We start from the raw sequence: 19,516 nt of genomic DNA, 5'->3' as shown, positions 1-19,516 counted from the left end.
AAAAAACGAGCTACGTAGTTCTTGTTAGGCAGATGTATCAGATACAGAAAATGTATCATATGATGAGGACGTCGAAAGTGAGCATTTTGATAAATTTTTAGCTACAGACTCGGGAGATAAATATTATTATATTAAAATAGGTAAAATTAAATATATGAAGTTGGTAATAAAAGTATCAGTATAGTACGAAACGAAAACCAACTTGTTTATCAGTAACTAACAAGATACAGTACTTTAAGATTTGGATTGGATATTGCAAACTACATAAAACGTTAAAATCGGCCACTTTGCCTCGTACGAGATAATTGTAATTCTCTGATCCCCTCCGACACCTTAGATTCTAAGACTCCTAGACAGACAACTAGAAAACGAAAACCATTTAGTAACACATAACAACGCAAGGGATATGCATCTCCGTCCATCGATTTTCGTTTTGCTGACGTATGTCCGGTTCATTTCTTATAACATAAACTCGAATAAAATACACTGATCATTATAAGGTGGTGATTTGTATCGGTTTTTAATATTGTGAACAATTTTTTTGTGGTTGAATTAAAAATAAAAGCGCATTTCTTTAAAAAGACAAAACAAAAAATATACTATTATTGAAAATAAAAAATAATTCCTAATAAAATATGCAATAATTCATTGTCTTACAGTAATACTTTAAATATTTGACCTTCTATGGCTGAACCGTATCTCAATCTGTCATAAAGACTTCTGCGGACAGATGTAAGAGTTTCTGCTGTAACAGAATTGGAGAATTCTCTTATTCGGTTTTTTAATTCATCCAAATTTTGGGCTCTGGCCTCAGGATTACCGTAAAAGACGCTTTTTATATGTCCCCAAAAAAAGAAATTGAAGGGTGTATGATCTGGAGATCGCGCAGACCACTTAATATCGCCTGTTCCACTGATAACTAGATTCGGGAAAGTATTGTTTAAGTACTCCCAATTATTCGAGCGTTGTGAACTGTACAGTCATGTTGATGGAACTAAACATTCTCCAGATTTACATCAGGAAGATTGAGAATAGCATAATTCTGTAACAAATCGAGGTATACTCTACTATTCAAATTGCTCTCAATAAAAAATGGACCTATTATGTGGTCTCCTAAAATGCCAATCCAGACGTTGAGAACTTTTTGAGGACGATAAGTTCGGTAAACAACACTTCTGTGCTGGTTTTCCTGCACCCAATCCCTCGTAATGAAAGGATTGTATCTCCCTACTAAAGAAACAGAATATTCATCAGCAAATAAAGTGTTTTTAATAAAATTGGGTTCATTATTAGTCTTCATTATTACAGGTTTATAAAACTCCGTTCTTCAAAAGTAGTCGTCCGAATAACGCTGCTGCGTTATAGAATATTTAAAATTCTTATAAACGTGCTTTTTCCACACTTTCATTACAGTAACATTGCTAACTTCTATATAACTTCTTATAACTCTCTAACAACGCTTCTACTTGAACGTGTTATCGAATATACCTCGATTCTTGCACAAATTTGTGTATCCCGGTATTCTTTTTCAACTTTTTCTGGTGACACATCTTGAGCGTGACATTTCTGCAATTTTTGAGGCAATAACAACTCTTAAAATTTTTAGCAATATTACGAACTGACTGTACGCAAGTTGGCCTTCCCTCAAAAAACCAGAGAAAATAAATCTACACACTGTTGTCCAGAATTACCACCATAAAACCATTTTATTATTTGAACCTTTTCCGCGAGCGTATACACAGACATGTTGTTGTTTACAAAAATAAATTAAAAATCCATGCTCTTATTGCTTTAAACAACCACTGTATAATGACAAATTATTGGCGACAAGGCAACGGAGTTTCATGAAAAGTCGATGGCGCGCAGTGTTGCAATTTATAGTGTGTGTATTTAATTTAAAACTTAACGTACTGTATACTAAGATACATGTAAATTTATTCAAAAATCTAAATTTTCAATATCCACTTCCTTAAATACAGGCGGCAGACTGTACTTTCTTCACCATTACCATTTTTATTTGAGCCATATTGTAAAATTCTTTATGTACCCCCTCAAAACTTTAATAACCTTAGCACTCCGCGCTCGAGAACAAATCGGCGTCCCACTAAAATCAAATTCCAAAAATAGAGAACTTCCAAATCAATATCGTTATACCGTTGATATATATCTCCATGCACAAATAATAATTTAATCTTGGCGACGCTCCAAACCGTCGACTCACATTGTGCCTCTTCAGTTTTTTTACAAAAATAACACAACTTCTCTTTCTAAAAGTAGTAGGTTTGCATTAAGCTTTTATTTCAAGGAATAGGCCAATATCTTATGCCTTTGTCAGAATTAATATCTGAAAAAAAATGCTTATTAAAGTTTATTTATTTCTGAACGTATCAGAGAACTACCTAGTGCCTATATCCTTTACCTAGAACTTGCGCCTCTAAATTTTTTATTCTACTCTTCTAAGTTTCATCAAACTTTGAAAGCAAGCTTCGTTTGTTATGTTACCAGTATTTAAAGCTGGTCAGTTTATTAAGATGTATTTAGTTTAGTGTTTACGCCTCCAGTCAATAAAGACGCAATAAAAACGGAGAATCAAAGCAGACGTAGACCACTTTTATGCAGTTAACTCACACGATTTTAGGAATACGTAAATAAGCTATTGTAACAAATAGTGTGGAAGTGTGAAACTCTGAACTAGTTCTAACGTAACAAGAAATGGAAACTATGAAGGTACTGGAATAGAGCAATGTAATAAATAATGTGCGATATGAGGACGATACAGTACTCCTAAGCTTCTAGTCAAGAAGATCTGCGAACACTACTTGATAGTGTCGTTGAGAGTTGTACGGAGGCAGGTCTGGATCTGAACATATGGAAAACCAAAATACTCGTAATAAGTAAACAACAGCATATAAAACCGTCTAATATGTAAATAATACCAAACTTGAGCAAATTGATAAAATCGTTTACCTTGGACAGCAATTAAATTGTAACGCAGAAGGTCACGGCGAAATTAGATTTAGCATAGAGCAGGCTAGAGCGGCTTTTAGAAGGATGTCCAAGGTGTTATGTAACAGAGACCTAAAATTGGCATTGAGGATCCGCCTACTCCGCTGCTACGTGTTCTCGGTCTTACTTTATGGTGTCGCGTCCTGGACTGTGAATAAAATCGATCTAAATCGCCTAGAGAATTTTCAAACGTTGTGCTATAGAGGAATTTAAAAAGTTTCCTGGGTTAAGAAGATTCAAAACTCCACAATACTAGAACGTCTCAGCAAGACTACTGAGATCATAAAAAGCATCAAGCACAGAAAGCTGGAGTATTTCGGACATGTAATGAGAGGTCCCAAATATAGGTTGCTACATAATATCATGCAAGGAAAAATAGCAGACAAACGCAGTCCAGGACGAAGAAGAACCTCATGGTTAAAGAACTTGCGAGATTGGAAGGGTGTTGATGAAAGCATGCTATTTAGGGTGGCAGAGAATAAAATTAAGATAGCTATGATGGTAACCAACATTCTGAAAGGACATGGTACATGGAGAAGAAGAAGAATAAAAATGTATCCTATTTAAAGGTTGGCTATCAGGCTATGTTGGAGGATGACCATTTGAAACTCAGGGAAGGATTTGACCAATTTGCATGATCTTTAGAGACAGTTAAATGATAATAAATCTGTTAAATAGATAAAAATGTATAAATTGATGGGAATGTGAAAAATGTAGTCAGAAAGTTGCTCTAATAAATGCATGGGCAGAAGATAGGTATCAACCAATACTTCCCAACGTATATTATATGCTGTAAGTACAGATCGTATATCAAGGGTACACGGAAATTGGATCTTTTAACATTTAGTTCATTGTATCCTTGTTGCTAGCTCAAGTATTAGACTTTTAACAAAAATTTATAAAAGAATGTATATTTTTCACATCCTGTGAATAGTTTAACTTTGCTATTAAAATTTAAGCTCTGAAATTTAACATTTTATCTTAAAGTGTAGTGAGTGAGCTGCTTTTTCCCCCGTTCAATAAAAAAATTGCTTTATAGTATTTTTTAATTTTTCGGATTAAAGAACATAAAATAACATTCTACTTATATGGGTCGTATGTAAAACTAAATTTTGAGCAAGGGTGGAAAGAAATTGTTAAGCTGCTGGACCACAAAATTGTTTTAAACAACAGTTTTAGACATACGGCACGTGAATTCTACCATTATAACTTATTTCAGGAAGAATAAATTCGCCTCTCTTCAAACCGCTACTTCTTTCGTATCTTCCTTTGATTACAGCAGTCTCCCAGATTGCATTATAAAACTACATATACTTGATCATTCTTGAATGCTCCTTTGTTCTTATTTCTTAACTTCTCCTATCTGCTATTTTTTCTTATACATTGTAAAAAGATGATTGGTCCACTGACTAAATACTTCTTGATTTTCAGGATTATTCTTTACCATAAGTTTTATAATTCCTATATTCTTGTCAGTCTCCATATAAGAATGGCCTCTAACAAGAAATATAACTTTGATGTAATCCAGCCGTTTTTGTTCCCAAATGACATGGTGTAGAAAGCAAAACATTGTATAGATTTTGATTTGTTCTGCGCAGGAGTAACAAAAAATATCTAATCGACGAACTTAAATATCCAAGTCATTATAGAGAAAGTCGTTCAAAAAGGAAACAGCATTGTCACTTTCTTTTTTGCCAACTGTTTCTAGGTATACATACAACACACTCTCTGATGAAAGTACATTAACATTGACAAAAAACATAGAAAGCTATCGCTTACAATAGACGTCATTGGTATTTATATGAGAAATGGATAAGTTCGTACGATAGTCCAGACAGAGTGATTCCCTCGTCACATCCTGAGAGCTTGCTGTTCTGGATTTACGCTTTCTCGAATAAAATTTTGCTGCTCGTCTCTTATGAAGGTCATTTTCGATCTTCAGATGGTTTATTTTAGTCTCTTTGTTTTTTGTACTTTCACTAGGTTTCACCATGTTCTTTTCCAGACACTTCAACTTAACTTGTCACAGATGCTTCATGTGTCCGTTCTGGGATAGCCAAAAGGTATATTGAATTTGGTCGTGAAATTTTTTCTATAAAATTCATAGGATACAGAACAATCTGGATGGTTATCTTTAAACATTAGAAATATTTTTTTAAACTTAGCTCTTCTGGTAGATAAGTTCCTGTTAAATGTTTTCAGCTATAATGACTAGCACGTTCTTTGAATGAGGATATGTGATCCTTTATTTTATTAACATCACTTACAGGCACTTTTTAGGATGATTTCTATGTGATCCGCGTTTATCTTTTTAGGGCTATTACACCACTTTTCAAAGATTTAGTACTCGATTTTGCTTTCATATTACTATGCAAGGCTACCCATACATTCTTGACGACACACGTTATTCTCTAGTACGATATTTTTATATTGGAGTATCTCACCTTATATGTAACAACACAATCTCTTAAAGTTGCTTTATTCTCATGTTTCCTAGGTGGTCTTCTTTCTACCGGTACAATGCTTATTAGCCAACATAAATACAGATTTTGTTCATTAACAGAGATTAAATTATTAAACTCTCTTAAAATTTGTTGTTATGAAGCCTGCGGAATTTTAGCAAAGTAATTCAATCGCTTACAGGAACACTTCTTCCCATACTCATGATTCTGTAGACGTAGTTTTTTGTTTACATCTTGGATTGGGCCATATATTTTTCTTAGAACTTCGTACAATATGTTGCACAGCATCTTCATTTTCACCGCCAGTCTCACTCGCATTCATTTTTTAGTCAACTCTTATATAGTTTTAACACAAAATTACTACAAAGTTCGGAAAGCACTCAAAAGTAAACACGAACTAACAAAAATGAGTGTTGTTATGACTGACAATCTGATTAATGCCAAAATAAGGAAGCCGTCGCATCTAGATGTTTTGGACTTAGCTTGTTTTCCTGTACCGTAACTAAGCTTATTTTTGTCGTGCTTGGGCATATACTTATGGGCGTTTTTTCGTAACTTTTCTTCTTGTTATTGCCTTGTTCAAAGGTTTGAGAAGATGCAAACTGGAATTTACTACAAGATGGCGTAAAAAATTTAATTTCGACAAAAATGGACTTAACCGATTTTTCCCGTGTAACCATTATTACAACCCATTTTAATTGCTACTTAATTTTAATATTTTCAGATACAAAGTAAACTAAGCTTATGTTATTCTTCACTTATATGTCCAGTTAAACTGGTTTAATGATAATAATGAAATCCATAAATTTATATACACAATAATGAATACCTTAACTTTAATTAATAGGTTATGATTATAAGAATGAAAAAAATGAAAACGCTAATAATGAACACAATAGTATCAATTTTGTTTAAATAAAAATATATACGGCTCTCAGGGGCTAAACGTGTACACTATAATCTTACAACGAGAGTTATCGAGGGTCTTACATCATCAGAATGACTGATAATTATTTTTAAATGAAGGGATTTATAATTTTAATAAAAAAATTGAAGCTCTGAGTAAAAGGTTATAAAGTGAAAGTTAAATAATTAATTAATGTGGTATATATACAAACTTACTTAAAAAAAGCATAACTATTTAACTACTTATTGAAAAAAGGAAAGAAGTGGAGTTTTTCTGCCGGTTCCGGTTAGACATGGAGATCTTAACCGTAAGAAAACTTCTTCTCCGATGAAAGCAAGCCCAATCCTTGGTAGAAATGATAGTCCAACCAAAAATAAAAACCCCAACTTAAATTCCAAATTCTTCCCAGGTGACTTCTGGTGAATATGATGTTCCTTTTTATTTATGCTTTTGGTAATATCTGTTCTTTTTAAGTAGGAAAAAAGGAAGAGAAAAACAAACCAAGGTTTTTAAATTTGTATAAAGTAATAATAGTTCGCAAAAATAATTGGTTTGGTGCTGACAAAAACTTTTGCTACGACCTAGGGTCAACTGGAATAATTATATGATTGTCGGAATTAAAAATCGAAATTATATTTCTCGAGAATAGATTATTCTAAATATTTTTGTAAAATATAAACTATTTTTTATTAAAAAGAAGAAAATGTGATAATATATCAATATAAAGATGTAACAATGGAAATTCTAAAATATCTGCATATACATACTTATTTTAAAATGTACTCATCGAGCCCGATTAATATGGACTACAAAATTATCAACCAAAAACAATAGAAATTTCGAAAACAAAGATCCATAAATAAATTCCAACTGAACTAAACTTTTTAAAAAAAGCTCTGTATCTCTCTATTTCACATCATTTGGGAGTCGCCGGTCTGTTCTCACGTAGACTACTCGACCAAAAGTAAATAAACTCACGTCGCGTGGATGCAGCCTGCTTGGGATTACTGTTTAATAATAGAGTTTTATATATTTTACAGCAATTTTATTGATTTAAAGATCTAAATTTTGTTACGTGCATTCATTGTGGTACAATATTATTTACACTCCAAAACATGGAGGTACTTTCTACTTTCAATTACATTATTTTCAATGCTCATGATATTCTTTGCGTAATTTTTATTCCACAATATAGTGCAACTGTCTTTACTACAATGTCCACTGCTATCTGTATGTTTGCTCGTTTCTCAAAAAGAACACCCGACACAGCCACAACACAACGGCAGAGATTATAGTACTGAGAAGAAATTCCAGGAAATATACTAAGTGCAGACATTAGAAGAAAATGTAATGTACCGGGTGGTGCAATAAGTCGATCTCTCGGCTATATATCAGAAACTATTCATGTTATAACTTAAGGAGAAAAAATTCCTTAGTAAAAATAGCCAAGAAAAATCGCTGAAAATAACTTTCAAGTTTCTGGGTTAACCGCTAGGGGGCGTAACCTGTAAAGAAAACTTTAAAAATCTGTTTTGTGGGAAAAATGCCCAATTATACCAAGTGTTAAATAAGTAAACTAAAAAGAGGTCTAAATTCTGCACAAAGTTGTTCAAATACTTTTTTTATTTTTTCAAATAAAGGGTGGGGGAGAGTGGGAAATATTTGTGGATTAATGCTCATAACTTCGGTTTGGATCAACAGATTTTACCGAAATTAGTGTCATTAGAAAGAGTGTGGATGAAATAATTTATGTCTACTATAAAATAATTGCATTTAGTTTTAATTATCATAGGTAGAGGGTACTTTCGAATAGAAAAAATTAAAATTTGTTTTTCTTTAAAATGTTTAATGAAAACACCTATTTATTGTAAATTACAATATAATTGGATTAAATTAAATTAAAACAAAAACCGCATGGTGAAACAAAACATGGTAAAAACCGCATGTTAATAGCTTTTGTCGAAGTCGAGATATGAATAAAAACGCATAAACATAAGTAAGTATAGTATAGACTCACCCTGTATTGAATTAAAAAATAAGTCAGTAAGTACTTTTAAATTTTTTTGTAGCAGAAGAATCTTAATGTTAACCATTTAATAATACCTATTTTGACCATTGTTATTTCATATGATTAAAAATAGTTTTTTCGAATTTAAGTAGGCTACGACAATGAATTTGACGGGGAGTTCATATTATTTATTTATTGACAGCAGTCAAAACATTGTTAAGAAGTATTATATTATAATTCGAAATAAAGATTGCACTTTTTTCAATAGATATTAATATTGGTAATATTAGTAATTAATTATCAATACTAATAATTGGTGATGAGTATATCAAATATAGAATTGTATGATATGATTGGAGTTTATTTCGAATGTCACCAAAATGCCGCTATTGCCTCACTTATATATTCTGTAAGACATCCTGACAGGAAACATTAAGGCAAAGAAGTATTTAAAAAACAGGCAAGAAGATTAAGAGAAACTAGTAGTTTTTATCGTCCTTGTTTTAAACGACGTAGTAGAGGTATGACAGGATAATTAAATCAATGTTCTTGCTTTAATTCAACAGAATCCACATATAAGTAGTAAATCTCTATAGAACTAAACATACCCAAAACTACTGTTCTAAGGATTTTAAATCATCACAGGTTGATGTTTCATATTATAAAGTGAACGTTTTGGTCAGAAACTTGGAATTTCCTTTAAACTTTAGATTTTAATATTCCGATAAAAACGGCAACATACTTGAAAAATACACAAGTAATCCTTTAGTAAATATAGTGGTTTCTTTTTTACCAATATTTGTTGTTCTGTTTTATAGACTGCATCCTTATCATGTAATTCTCCACCAAGTTTTACATGAGAGAGATTTTGATGCAAGGCTGGATTACTGCAATTGGATGTTAGGTGTGCTAGAAGAACAACTGCATATCATGGTAAAGATTTTGTGGACACACGAGGATACGTTTAATAGTGCGAGTGGTGTTAATCTGCATAATATGCATTATTGGGCTGAAGAAAATCCGCACTGGATACATGAGGTGCAGGTTCAAGGTAGATGGAGTCGTAATGTTTGGTATTGTATAGTTGATGGAAAGATCGTAGTTCCATATTTCTTTGATAGAACTTTAAATGGCGAAACGTATTTGGATTTTCTGTAAAATCAGTTGCCTGTTTTATTGGAAGATATTTGCTTACAAACAAGAAGAGATATGATATTATAACATCACGGCTGCCCTGCGCCCTTTTCCAGACAAGTTCGAGATTATTTGTATACAAGTTATCCAAATAAATTAATTGGAAGTGGCAGTATATTTTCGTGGCCAGCTAGATCTCCAGGCTTAACATGTCTGGACTTTTATCTGTGGAGAAGATTGAAGGACTTAGTGTACGAAACTCGACCAACCACGCGAGACGACATGAAACAGCGCATTATAAACGCAATAAATAGTATATCAACAGCTGAGATTGAAGCAGCTGTTATGTCCACGCACGAAAGATTACATATTTGTGTGTGGACAACGATGGAAAAAAATTTAAACATTTAATTAGACAATAAGTTTTAATGATTGATATATTTGTATGATCTTTCACATATTTTATTTTAACTTATAATAAAGGGTGAATCAATACTATACTTATTTATGTTTATGCGTTTTTATTCATATCTCGAGTTCGACAAAAGCTATCAACATGCGTTTTGCGCCATTCTGTTACAAATTTAATTCAGTTCCATTATAATTTACAATAAATAGGTGTTTCCATTAAACATTTTGAAGAAAAACAAATTTTAAGTTTTTCTATTCGAAAGTACCCTCTACCCATGACAATTAAAACCAAATGAAATTTTTTATAGTAGACGTAAATTTATTTATCCACACTCTTTTTAATGACACTAATTTCGTTAAAATCGGTTAATCCAAACCAAAGTTATAAGTGTTTATCCACAAATACTTTCCCACTCTCCCCCATCATTTATTTGAAAAAATAAAAAAAAGTACTTGAACAGCTTTGTGCAGAATTTAGGCCTCTTTCTAGTTTACTTATTTGACACTTGGTATAATTGGGTATATTTCCCAAAAAACAGGTTTTCAAAGTTTTCTTCACAGATGACACCCTCTAGCGTTAAACCCAGAAAGTTTCTGATATATAGCCGAGAGATCGGCTTATTGGACCACAGGGTACAGTGTATAAATGAATGGGCACAAAATGGACACAAAATAAAAAAAAATAAAATAACCACATAAGCAGAATGGAGGAGACCCCTGTCGTCAAAATAGCAAGAGATAAGTCACCAATCGGCAGAAGTATCGGACGACCGCGCAAAAGATGGAGTGACAACCTTCCATAGAGATATTAATCCGCCAATAAACAAGCAGAATTGCTAATAAATATGAATAAGAAGAAGAAGAAGAAGAAGATATGTTCTGTTTTCAATCTTCTGTTAGAAAAATTAATTAAAACATTTTAAACTAATCCTACAAATTATAATTTCTGGCAAAGAACTGGCCTAACGGTATATTGTTTCAAGAAATGAAAAGACATCGAGTTTTATATTTACAATATGCTTCTCGTCGATGTTTCTCCCGTGAGGTCATACTGTCAGGCTAAGATATCGAACGGATGTAAACTGGCAACACTACTGTAAAATTTTTAACCAATACGTACAGTAAGCTTAGCATACATCCAAGAAAATTGTAATTATGATAGATTATGTATTAAAGTTTTAATAGTTTAAGATTTTAGTCGGTTCATCACGACCCAATATCTGATGTAAACATACATAATCATAATTTTACGTTTTAATTAAAACGAAAATTTAAGCAGCTGATAAATTGAACTCAACTGTTTCATCCAGCAACAATAGACACAGAGTTAGTAAGCGGTGCCACGACCGACAAGTAGTCGTGGATGTATTGCTTGTCCAAAGACAAATTACATCAGCCCAGTATTAGCGTGCCCCGATTTTTTAAGATTGCGAAGATCTGAAGAATCAAATCCAAGTAGAAACCAAATAAAAATCAAATAGTAAGCAGAATAGAAACAAAATAGGAACCTATCCCGAATAAAAACCAAATAAAAACCGAATGAAAACCAAGTAGAAACCAAACACGCATAGAAACCGAATAACAACCGCATAGCAGGCCATTTAGAAATTACGACAATCGTTTGTCAAATAGCTCGAAAATTCCACTGACCTAAAATGCATAAACAAATAGCCTGAAATATATTAGAAAATATAAAAAAATAAATATACCTATTACGAAAAAGAAATTATTAACTGTAGGAAATACCTTTGGTATAAGCCATCGCAGATGAAACCAGCAAGAAAACCAGTCACTGTCGAAATACTTAGCAAGGACTTTCAATACTCTCGCAATTAATTTAATAGGATTATTCCCTAGGATTATTTTATATTTATTGTCTCCTCTTCCCGCCACTTCCATTATGTTATTAAACCTAACTTCTCCCAACCTTTCGTATATCTCTGCCCTCACGTTTGTGAATTAAACATACAGTGTTCCGCCATATCGTTAACTTCGCAGTAAACGAAGTTGCCGTCTTCTTGCTTCCCATATAGCCGTGTCCTGTAAGGAACTGTGGACAAAGTAGTTAGTCTGCCTCTGGTCGTGTCCTACCTAGTCTCTAATCTTCGGTATGGGTGTTCTTGTTTATTTAGCCTTATGTTCGTTTTCTCACTCTTCTTGCCATTTCGCATTGGTCATCAGTCCCTCGTCTGCTTCGTCGTTTTCATTCATGTCGTACGTGACTGCTCTTTCTCTCACTAGTAGCTGAATTGGTGACACCTCTACTATCACTTGTAAGGCAACTGTCGAAGTCGTCTTATATACGCAGACGACCCTCAGTGGGGCGTTTCTTTGTGCTTTCTCCAGAATTCTTCTGTATTTTGGTTTATGCATTATCTGCTGCCATACCGGTACTGCGTATAGTATGGTGAATTGGAAAACTTTTATGAGAATTCTTTTTGTACCTGTCCCCTAACCTCCTATGTTTAATATGATCTTTGTTAGCGCTGCTGTTCTTTGATCGGGATTTTTCGCAGTATCTGTGTTCACCGAAGCTCTGTGAGGTATCCAGTACTATGCTCAGATATGTGAAGGCTTGACAGGTAGGATGTTTTCTCCAGCCAAAGTGACGGACACATGCTCTCTCGTGCTTTGGCCCTAAAAGATTATGGCATCCGTCTTCTATATGGCTAGCGTCAGTTCTCTCTCCTCTAGCCACATTTTAACTAGTTTAAGGGCTGTGTTTGCCCTATCCATTATGGGCCCATTCTCGAAGTGTCCATTAGTTTAACCACGTCTGCGTAAGCAATTTGCTGTATTCTCTCTCTTAGATTTATCTTTAGTATGTCATTATAGAGTATTTTCCAGAGTAGCGGACCTAGGACCGAGTCCTATAGCACTCCCACAGATGTCTTTATTGTGTCATTATTGTGTTAATTATGGTAATTCTCTTATCTGTGAAACAATGCATCATCAATTTATGCAGGTATGGGGATACTTCCATTTCTTCTAATAGTCTAATGATTTTCCTCCAGTTTGCGTTACTGAATGCGTTCTTGATGTCCAGGAAGAGTGCCGCCATCCACCTACCAATGCATGTTTCTTTCTCCCATACTAACCTGTTTATGGCATGTATGACAGATCTGCCTTTTATAAACCGATACTGGCGGTCCATTAGGCCTTCCTTTTCTTCTATTTTTTTTTTCGAGCGTTGACTCGAGGGGACTTTCTGTCTGCTAAGTAAGTCGTCCATTATATTTTTCACCCATTCAGCCTTTTTCGCAATAATGGTTTTTATTATTTCCAGCGCAATTCTGTTAAATATGGGTGCCTTTCCTCTCTTTAGTGCCTTTTCTGCTTTCATAATATCTTCCATTGTAAAGCTGTTCTTTAGTTTAGTTCTTTGTTTCTTACGAAGATGGCTACATATTATCTCTTGTCCAAAAACCAACTACTTTGTGCCCCTATTTTCTTATTTGGTTTAGACACAATAACCAGGTCCGCCCCGACTTCTTCTCATCTGATTGTAAGCATTTCATGTGCAGCTCTACATCTCCCCAAATTCACCTGTAGTACTCTCAGCCGTCTAAAGTTATTGGTCATCGGGTTAAATTTTAATGTCCAATTTCCCCTCCCCTTGATGCTACAGCCCTTCTCCTAAGTGCCTTCTCTGTTGAGGTTGGCGATCAATATGGCAAATTTCTCTCTATTCTGGGCTTGATGAATTAATTCATTTCCTTTTGTGTGGGTCCAATCTTTGATGTTTCGTAGCCAAGATTTTTTTTTTCGTCCTATGCCCCTTTAAGGACGAAATGGGCATAGGACCAAACGATGCTACGGCACGTATTCTTTATTATACTTAGCTATGAGGTTCTTGTACACAGTGGATTTATCTGATTCTCTCTTGTGCTCCTTATCGCCTATATCGCAGTGCGGTGTGTTTTCGCACTGTCTAACGTTGTGTTTCTCTTGACAGTAGTTGAGGCATTTGTCCTTGTTTTCTTCTCCTTACATCTGTCTCTAGCATGACCGAAGCGCAGACATGCGTAGCATTTCATCGGTCTGTACCCGGTGGCAATAACAGTGCAGGTTACTAGTCCTACTCTGATCCATTTTGTCCTTACCAGTGCCTCTGCTACGTTAATGCTAGCTCTAATGACAACTATGTACCCACCGTTTAGGTCTGGTCTTCTATCTTTTAAGGTTATGATTTCAGCTTCCCTTCTTCCCGCCAATCTCTTGAGTATATCCATAACCTCACTCATTTGCCATTGTCGACTTCATGTATAATTAGAGTCCAGTCTGGCATTCTAGAGTTTACCTCTAAGAAAGTTTTTGTAGAGATCTCTACCGACAGCTCCTTTATATTTTCTCTCTCTCCGACCAATTATAGTTTTAAGTTTCCTTTGCTGGATTCAATTTCTTGACGTCAACTTACTATTGTTGACGTCAAATTTCTTCCTAATGACCTGGACAAACTCTGCGTATGTTTTATTTCCCCCTTTTAAATATATTGTCCTTCTCTGTCTTCCTTCTGGAGCACTTAAGTGCTTTTCGGTATTTGTCCCATGCCAGGTTTTCTGTCATCACGCATATAAGTATTTTGGCCTTTCTGCTCTTTCTCCATTATTTCCTTAATGGCGTCTGCTAGATCCTTTGTGGCTTTCAGGCTTCTAGGTCATCACTAACTTAGACTAAGTATTTATTACTCTTTCCCAGGTTTTTGGGTATTGACCAAAACATCGTTCTTCCTCACTTATATCACCAAGTATCACCAATATTTTAATTTTATCTTCCAGGATTCGTTTTACTGTACATGTTATCCAATGAAAGTTCATTTTATTTTTGTTATTTATTTGAATATATTTTTATTTAGATTAAACTTGCATTTTACTGAGTCCATAATTTCTATACGAGGTGTCTACATAGATGTATCTCTGTGGTTTTTTACCAGGATATTTTTCAAGTAAGAAAATCTTTGTATGTACGTAATAAGCCTTAATGTATCAAATAAATTTTATAAAAATACCAAATATAAAAAACCACAACTTTATTAGTTTTTAATATCTGTACATTACAAAAAAAGAGGCACTAAAATCTCCAATAAAACACATAGAAGATAGTAATAGCTTATTTGAAGTCATTCAATTATTTTTGCGTGACCGCGTTTTTGCTGAAATTCACTTTTAGTAGGTCATTCCATTTTATTATGTCGATTATCGGCGACTTCGAATGCAATCATTATGGAATAAAAGCGAATTGTATATCTAATTATTTCAGCCGCTTAGGGATATAAATATAAAAGTAGAGGTGATAATGACAAAGCTGAAGTGGACTGGAGGCGTCGTTATTGTTTACCTAAATTAAAATAAACTTTAACATTCATTGTGACTTTCAATGCAGCTTTTAAAACTGGTTTAATTGTTTTGCTTATTTCATAAAGGATAAATTCGTATTCATGCAGGTTATGTCAGTATGTGCTATATATGATACATTTATTATTGAATTGGACAATAGAAGTATTTATTTATTTATTAACTTCAACTACAAAGAGAAATTGCAAACCAGATCGAACAAGTTAATTAGGAGTGCTTCTCGATTAAGTGTAGTGTATTCAAAAAACCGAAACAAAAAAAAAAAAACAAATTACATAATAGTAAATCTGCTCGATTATACTGTGCAACAAAAAAATATGTTTTATCTCAAAAGTTTTATAGACTGATTCTTATTTTTACACTGAATCCAAAAATGATAATAGTTTTTTCTATCACAGCTGTGTCGATATGGGTTTACTTCATTACAAGTTATTTGTGAGGGATTTTTTTGGGTATTTTGCTTCTCGTAAATTCCTTTTAAAAGTGTCCAGCAGTAGCCAGCCAGCATTTTCAGACTCCATTCTCCTTAATATTGTTTTGAAGCTATTTTATACATTTTATACATATATATATATTTAAATCATTCTTAAAATACAAAACAATAATAATTTAAACTTTTTTTCTTTGGTAAAAAATTCTTCTAATACTTCAATTTTATCTGAGTCATTTTTACTAGTGTTGCCCAAATGCAAGAACAAGACGAGACTTAGACAGTCTTGGTCTTGGTCTTGCGCCAATATACCTGGTCTTGGTCTTGGTCTTGGTATTGCACTTCTGGTCTTGGTCTTGGTCTTGCAGCAAGAGTCTTGCAAGTCTTGCAGTTACCCATTAGCCTATTGCTATTTATTAACCGTTACTAGGGAAGTTTGAAGCCACGATCTAAGCGATCCGTGCCTATGCTCTAACTAACCCAGCTATCTACCATGCTCCATGAAAGTCAATCAAACATGGTTAAAACACAAAAAAACCAAATTAATGACATAAACTTGACTGTATTTTAAAGAACATTTTCTGTCTAGAAAGGTATTGATGGACCTCCACCATATATGAAATGGAAATCTTAAAAAAGATTGGTACGTGGCAAAAATCCAAATTCATATTCACATAGGCACATATTCTTTAGGTGATAAGATAACAAACTATAATCCACTTATTAAAGCAACATAAATGTTATTAACAATCTTAGCTCTACTTTTATATAAAAAACTAACTTGAAAAAATAAAGAATAGGTAAATAAACAATGATAATCAAAAGAAGTTATTTTAAATTAAGGAGATATCTACTTAATAAATACATTAATTTACCAAAATAAAGTAGTAGGAATATTTTTTTAGGAACCAGAATTTTGGTTTTTCAGCAAGAAATATTTGTAATTCTTTTTTGTGAAAAGATATTAGATGCTTCCTTAAACCTGAAGTGTTTCTGTTTTTCATTTTCATTTTAACCTTTCTATGTAGGCACAATTCAAACAAAGCAATTTGGGATGCATAAATTATTTCGAAAAACTCATCAAATTTGCTTTTAGGTCTTTTATATATATAATTCCAACGCTCACTACTCTGACTATTTTAAAACTATTTGAATCTTTGTCCCCCATGTCAAATTGTAAACTTGTCAAATGAAGTTTAGTGATGTCGAAAAAGTACCTACTACTATATATGTCCGTTACTTATTATCGTTACTTCGTTATTCTAAATATTTCGGTATTTTGTTTACACAGTAAGCTACATTATCTGTTATTAATAAACTTTTGAATATTATCGCGCTCTTTCAGCAAATGTGGTTTAACCGAATGATCTCATCGCACATTCAGAAAAAACAATGTTTAGTCTTAGGCCGATAAGATTTGTTTATTAAGATTCCTCCTAACTAAATTATAATGGGAAAAAAATTGAATTATTAAGTAGGTGTCCGTAATAATAAGTGTTATATTTTTTATAGCTAAGGTGACATATTTTTAACAAATTTCGATACGATATTACTGTCGACGTATCAATGCAATGTCATCCTGGTGCAATATATACGCACCTTGATGCGCATCGCCCTTCCTTCTGGAACTTTTTATTAAATTTTATTGGACAAGAGATCCAAAAGTCTCATATAAAAGTTAAACACCTTTTAAATATGGGACATTTTCGGATCTCGAATCAGTAGTTCCCTAGCCCTTCACGGGCTCTCCTAGAACACTTTGCTCTAAGGGCTCTGCGATATTTTCTTAAGACTCTGTGGCTGAGTTTGTTTTTACCACATATTGTTGTTTTATTTCTTCGCCCTATAAGAGTAAACAACAGATCTCGTCTTTTTCAAGACGAGATCCAAACAAAGAGCGTTCGGACTAACATTGTGCAATATTGCGTAATATTGTGCGATGTTAGATTACAACTAGTAACTATATAAATTCCACATAGTTACTAGTTCCGATACGACAGCAAGATTATTTTATGATTAGAGGGCGGCTATAAATCTGGACAATTAATTTCAGAGCGCAGAAGTCGTGTGCTGGAAAAGAATGTACAAAATATTTTATTTTTACATATGATCTCTGAGCACGTGTTAAATGTGTTGTTTTTAATGAATATTTTTATTGATAATTTTGATGTATGTTTATGGTATTATTCGTAATGCGCATAAGTCCAGTTTTTTAAATTTTTATTACATATTTTTTTGCGTCTCATAGAGTATTTAAGCATATACCCGAACTACAATACTCGCTAAAACGATACTCTGTCCTAACTGCAAGACGCAAGAGTCTCGCAGGCTTAGTCTTGTTCTTGCGTAAATCTTGCACGGTTAGTTTTGGTCTTGGTCTTGCTAAAATTAGGCGGTCTTGTTCTTGGTCTTGGTCTTGCGAAAACGCAAGAACAAGACCAAGACTGCAAGACCAAGACCGATTTTGGGCAACACTAATTTTTACTGACAATTCAGAATTAAGTATATTAATATAGCAATGGCCTTTACTTTTTTCTTCATAATTAGTAAATATATTTATGGAAGATCTCGAAACAAATGTTATACCTAAAGAAAATTGAAAACCCACAGTATGGTGGAGTTATGTAGATGATGTGTTCTCAATATGGCATCATAGATCAGTGTTGTTAGATACATTCCTGAATAATATAAACGATAAAGAAGAGACAATAACATTTACAATGGAAAGGGAATATAATAACTCACTGCCTTTACAAATTAAAAAATCAAATCACATCAAAATTAAAAAGGGGATCAGTAAATCCTTATGCAATAGAGCAAAAATTACTTGTTTTAACAAAAATTTGTTTTTAGAATAAAAAGTATTGCTAACATCTGTTTTATTAAAAACATGGTTCAGTATGCCGTACAGTAGACTAGCGCAAAGCTTCATACTGTTTCTGTATTTTAAAATTTTGAATAATTTTTTTTTAGTTAAACCAAATAATTGTATTGCTTATTATCGCTCGGTATGATGTATTTGCGCGGATGATCCAAAATAATATTTAGGTATCGTGAAATACCGAATCGTGTGTAGCAGTAACCTTGCTTATTATTGACTAGCTTTACATCTCGGGATAAGTCTTCGCCGCGTCCGCTATAACCCTTCATCTTCTACGGTATTGCGCTTCAATTATCCATTATTCTACCCAGATCCTAAATAAATCATCTTTTAATATTTTTCGGGGACGGCCTACTGATCTTTTACCAACTGGTCTCTTAAAAAAAACACTGTCTTTAGCACTCTGTCTTCCTCTGATCTTACCAAATGACCTGTTCATCTTACTCAGTTAGCTTTTATATGTCTGATTATGTTTTCAGTACTATACAGAGTCACCAATTTAGGATTGTGGTGCTTTATTTTTCATTCATTATTGTTATGTAATAGTGAAATTTGGAGGGAGGTAACAAACAGACGTAGGTTTCTCAACTAGTCATAACAGGTGACGTAATAGTGACAGATGACGTTACAGCGCCACTGTGACAGATAACTTTAAATAGGAACTTATGGCAAAGGATACGTCGTTTAAAAGGTATTGAAAATACCTATTTAGTCATAATAATTTTGTTTGAGTTTACACTTTGATGAATAAATTAAATTAATATTAAAATTGCAGCTTCTCATTTAATTAATAAATATTTAACAATCAGTTCTTATAGTAAGTGTTCAAAATGTGCTCCATCTACTTCTTGACAGCAATGCATCCTATTTTTAATCTCTTGTCGTACTCGTTCAAATGTGTCGGGGGAAATTGCTCTACATTC

At 33.4% G+C, this 19,516-nt stretch overlaps 1 protein-coding gene across 3 annotated transcripts in view; it reads left to right on the top strand.

The window, feature by feature from the left end:
• The window catches only part of LOC140441595 (diuretic hormone receptor-like), an 890,067-nt gene that overhangs the window by 275,478 nt on the left and 595,073 nt on the right, over positions 1-19,516 (top strand). The gene's annotated exons all lie outside the window — the stretch shown is intronic.

This window comes from Diabrotica undecimpunctata, chromosome 5 (assembly GCF_040954645.1).
Source record: "Diabrotica undecimpunctata isolate CICGRU chromosome 5, icDiaUnde3, whole genome shotgun sequence".
Classification (NCBI taxonomy): Eukaryota; Metazoa; Arthropoda; class Insecta; order Coleoptera; family Chrysomelidae; genus Diabrotica; species Diabrotica undecimpunctata.
This window is presented reverse-complemented; position numbering and strand designations above follow the sequence as displayed.